Here is a 5,353-nt window from a genome sequence, read left to right on the forward strand (position 1 = left end):
TCACCTGCTGCTTCAGAAAGTGCAAATAAGGTTGGATTGCCTTTAAAAGTGAACTGAATAAAATTGCTTCTCCTTAATTCCCATTCCCTCCTCCTTTCTTCTCCTTGTCATTCAGTCCTTCTCTTGGAGCTGTTTGGGGGGATTCCTCCCCGTAGGTGAAAAGTGCCATTTTGGCTTCAAAAGCAACAGCACTCATACCTGAAAATAGGAAACAGAGGGGATGGAGTGTTTTATTTTGCTTTTATTACAAGGGACAAGCTCATACAATTGATGGAATTTTTCTGAAGTCTTCATTTATTAATTTTTATTTGGATGCTTTGGGGGATAAGCAGAAGGCGTCTCCAGCAAGGGATTAAGCAGGATCCAGTGGCTCTCAAGGTGAGGGAATATCTCCCATTTTTCAAAGGATCCTGGGTAAGCAGGCAGCAATCATTCCTTCCTGAGATATCTGGAAAAGAAATATACCAGAGTTACTCCCATTTCACCTAGAATCAGATGTCGAAATCGAAAAGAGAGTAAAGGAGGGTGAAGCACTCAGAAGAATATGAACTGATGGTACGGGGAATCGATGAGCGAAAACAATTACAGGAAAGTACTGAAAGGAAATGGGATGCAGGTGGCGCTGTGGATTAAACCACAGAGCCTAGGGCTTGCCGACCAGAAGGTCAGCCGTTCGAATCCCTGCAACGGGGTGAGCTCCCGTTGCTCGGTCCCTGCTCCTGCCAACCTAGCAGTTCGAAAGCACATCAAAGTGCAAGTAGATAAATAGGTACCACTCCGGCGGGAAGGTAAACGGCGTTTCTGTGCGCTGCTCTGGTTTGCCAGAAGCGGCTTAGTCATGCTGGCCACATGACCCGGAAGCTGTATGCCGGCTCCCTCGGCCAATAAAGAGAGATGAGAGCCGCAACCCCAGAGTCGGCCACGACTGGACCTAATGGTCAGGGGTCCCTTTACCTTTACTGACAATGAACTTTGAGACAAGAAGATATTGTATTGGTTTTTTGGTATCTATTGCACGGACAGGTGGAGACCCCCCCCCCCGACCCTGGGCAACACTCGCGTGGAATAATGACTCAACACAACGTGTTATGGGATTAAAATTTGGTCACAACTTTATGAAAACTTCAGATGTAGGGAGACCTTGGCTTAAGCATTGGGCATTTATCCCTCCCAGTCCCCGGCTGGGGATCTGGGGAACATCAGGGTTATCCAGAAGATGTGGGGATTGGGCTGGCTCTGGAGAACGTCTGTTCAAGCAGAGAGCCCACCCCCCATTTCGCCACTGACGCAGGGGAGAGCAATGACAACCTCTTGGTGTATGGCCAATGCCTCCCCTCAAAACAACCCCTTTAATGGGGAACCCTGGATCACTGCCACAAGGGGGGGCATGGGTCACCGAATCAGGGCCCCTCCCCCATATAGGGAAGATAAACTAAAGGATTCCGCCCAAGACCTGAAACTGCCAAAGTTGTGACGTTTTGCTACGGGAAAGGCAAAACCTGCCAATGCAGGGAAATTCCTTTCTGGCCCTTCAACAGCGACCATAACGTAGCAGCACCTGCGTACTGGTCAAGAAGATTTTAACCTGCAAAAGAAGGCTTAACTAAGGGAGGGCAGGGTGGGAGAAGCTCTGAAGCCGACTGAGAACTCCCAGGTAAGTTCCGCCCACTGTTGTGTGGGCTGGTCGATCCCTCCCCTTACCTGGCCAGCTCTCTCCTGGGAATGCCCCCCCCCAGCCAGGATTGGGTATCTGGCAGAGACAGGCGGCTACCTCCAGGCGTCCAGCTTGGGGGTGGGATATATCCAGGCTGTACTGCTGGGAGCTGCATGGGATCGGGTGGGGGGAGGACGACTGTGTGCGACAGTGCAAAAGGGGCCCCCACATTTTGGTGTGGGGAGTGGTCATTTATATAGCGCAGGGCAGGTCCCACCTCAACTTGGCACAATAGCAAAACAGAACTGAATGGGAAGTGGAAGATTGAAGATATGGGAATTAAAGGTGAATGGTCAAGGGACCCCTGACCATTAGGTCCAGTCATGGCTGACTCTGGGGTTGCGGCGCTCATCTCGCTTTATTGGCCGAGGGAGCCAATTGCAGCTTCTGGGTCATGTGGCCAGCATGACTAAGCCACTTCAAAGCAGCGCACGGAAACGCCGTTTACCTTCCCGCCGGAGCGGTACCTATTTATCTACTTGCACTTTTATGTGCTTTCGAACTGCTAGGTTGGCAGGAGCAGGGACTGAGCAACAGGAGCTCACCCCGTCACGGGGATTTGAACCGCCAACCTTCTGATCGGCAAGTCCTAGGCTCTGTGGTTTAACCCACAGTGCCACCCGCATCCCGTTATATGGGCATTGGGAGTAGGTAAAATAGAATTAGGATCATAGGCCTAAAAGAAAAAGTAGAAGGGGAAGTTTTAGGATGTTATTTACAAGATTTCCTAGTGGTAGAAACTCAATATACTATGCCAGCACCCCACACTGGTTGCAGATAAGAAATTGGGCAGATGGGGCTGCCAGATTGAGGTTAGTGGGACAGGGAGACATTTCCCCCAATAGACGGGTCTCCACAATCTTTTAGCTGTTTTTTTTATCTGAGGAATTGTTTTTAACAGATCCCGTTCGCAACCAGAGGTACCACTGTCTCTTGGCTTTGCAAATGGGACAGATCTATGGAGCTATATAGGATTGCTGCCAGAGACAGCATTTGCACTACAAACTATTTTAATATTTTGGTGTAGTGGTTAAGAGCAGTGGACTCATAATCTGGTGAACTGGGTTCGATTCCCAGCTCCTCCACATGCAGCTGCTGGGTGACCTTGGGCCAGTCACACTTCTCTGAAGTCTCTCAGCCCCACTCACCTCACAGAGTGTTTGTTGTGAGGGAGGAAGGGAAAGGAGAATGTTGGCCGCTTTGAGATTCCTTAGGGTAGTGATAAAGTGGGATATCAAATCCAAACTCTTCTTCTCTTCTTCTTCTTTATGGATCAAATTTTATTGCCATTTGGTAGTTGCCCTGGGGAAAGTCTTTTTGATGGGCCAACTATAAATCTTAGAATAATGCATACAAACATGCATACTTTACACAATATAATAATAATAATAATAATAATAATAATAATAATAATAATAATTTATTATTTATACCCCACCCATCTGGCTGGGTTTCCCCAGCAGCCACTCTGGGCAGCTTCCAACAAAATATTAAAATAAAATATTCTATTAAACATTCAAAGCTTCCCTAAACAGGGCTGCCTTTAGACATCTAAAGAAACTTCTGGTTAAGTCTAGCAAGCATCAAAAAAACTTTGATGACACTTATATTCTGGCTACTCATTTGATCTCTTGTCTGGTAAGCTGAAGTTACCTTATGCAACATCTCCTCAGCCATCCACATTTCCCAAACTGAATGTTGGGTGAGCGACACTTTCTAAATCTGCAAACACCACCGGAGGCTCTGCATTGATGACCATTAACTGGTGAAAGCTGGGCAGATCCTACACAGAGGAAAAAAAATAGGTAACTGTCCACTGGGGAGAGGAGAGGAAATTCAGAAGAGGAAGAAAGGGAGGCACAAGTTCAGGAATGGGGGATTCCGCGACTCTCTGGATGTTGGGGTGCCAGCACCTCTCAGCCATTAGCTGAAGTTGCTCCCCATTCCTGCTTCAGAATCACTTCATCAGAAATGGGACCTTCAACGAAGTGCTTATAGTTCAGAGTGCTCCTTTTCATGGTCTCAGCTGGCCATGCCCTCATCCCTGGTACACCATTCCATGCACCCTCCTCTCCAGTCCCCACCCCCACAAATAGACAATGGGCCTCATTAGTCTGTGGGCTACTTTTTTGGGTGGGAGAAGGTTTCCTGAGTCCCTCACCCTTAAGATTTTTTTGGATATCTGCTGTGCTTGAGGTCCTCCCCCAAGCATCCCTTTTGTGCAAGGATGGCGTTGTTTTGCCCACATGGAAACCAGGATTCCGATTGAGTTTCCTATTGGTTTATAGGAGAGGATGGAGGGCGTCACTGGGTCATCTACTCCACCCTGTGAACAATGCAGAGAATCCAGAACATGAGCGTCCCCCAACAGATGGCTCTTCAGTGAGCGAGAGCCCACCACAGCTGCTCTTACCATCAAGAAGGTTTTTCTAATGTTCAACTGAAACCTATGCATCACTTGATCCAAATAGTCCTGCCCTCTGGGGCAGCAGAGAGCAAGTATTTTCCCTCTTCGGTGGAAAAGTCAAGCATCAACTCATCATCTCCAAGGAGGGTTTGGAGAGGCACTTGCCTAGCACTCCAAAGAGCCACTGCCAGTCAGTGTAGACTGTATTGAGCCAGGTAGACCACTGACTGGACAATGCTTCTGCCTGAAATTTAGCTAGAAGGCCACCGGTGCTTGTTCATGCAAGTATCGTCTGGCTGTCAGTGTCTACTAAAGAAACATCTCTAGCTATTATTATTTATTTAATTTATTTAAAAGCATTTGTAAGCTGCTTAACAGTTTAGAAATCTCAAAACGGAACACAAGCTGCTACAGTTCTGCACGAGTGTGCAATGGGAGTTGCAGCGTATGGTGCAGGGTGCAGCTTCTGGAGAAACCCATTTCTGATGGAAGGACCAAGCCAGTTTCCTTCTATGGTATAAAAGTTAGAGGGAAATGCTTGTTCCCTTTGCAGGGCCACAGAACAACGTCTTGATTCCTCTTCCCCTTCCCATTGGCTGACAAGTGTCCCTCTCCCTTACCTGAGGAAGACAGGAGCAGCAAAGAGAGAACTGCCAGGCACAATTGGAGGATCTTCATGACTCAGCTGGGATGGAGCAATGTGGGAAAGCTGGATTCAGTCTTACAAGCAAGACCAAGTCTCAAAGGTTTCCAGGGCAAGACAGAGCTTTCGATATTTATAGGATCCTTGGGACGTTGTGACACCGGGAGCGGTTGAAGGGAATCTTGCTGAAATCAAAGGCCGTTGCTACAGTCTGTCAGTCAGAGCAGTGTCCACAAAGACAGCATCCCAGCTACAGACCACAAACGTTCAAGTTGCCTCTTTCCTCTCTCAGCATTTCCTCATTCTTACAAAACAAAAACTGCCTACCTTTCTTAGGACAATGTGGAGGTTTTGTTAATTTTTAAATAGAAGTATTTAAAACAAGCAATAGAGCAGGAATGCACAGTGTAGCAACAACAAAAAAGTTTGGAGATTTAAAACACAAACTGAAAAAATGAATAGGCTCACAGTGTACATTAGGCACTCTGAAGATGAAGCAAAGGGGGTTTCAAACTACAAATTAATCCAAAGATTAGGATACCATCAAGCCAAAGAGAAAAACAGATAATTGGCAGCTGCAGAATGCTTT

At 47.2% G+C, this 5,353-nt stretch overlaps 1 long non-coding RNA gene across 1 annotated transcript; it reads right to left on the reverse strand.

Moving 5' to 3' along the window:
• Positions 1-221: 221 nt before the first annotated feature.
• On the reverse strand, positions 222-4,954 carry LOC144327136 (uncharacterized). Its single transcript, XR_013392041.1, has 3 exons — positions 4,742-4,954; positions 3,368-3,497; positions 222-448 (listed from the first exon to the last, which is right to left on the reverse strand). It is a non-coding gene; the product is annotated as an uncharacterized LOC144327136 (long non-coding RNA).
• Between the last annotated feature and the right edge of the window lie 399 nt (positions 4,955-5,353).

This window comes from Podarcis muralis, chromosome 3 (assembly GCF_964188315.1).
Source record: "Podarcis muralis chromosome 3, rPodMur119.hap1.1, whole genome shotgun sequence".
Lineage (NCBI taxonomy): Eukaryota > Metazoa > Chordata > Lepidosauria > Squamata > Lacertidae > Podarcis > Podarcis muralis.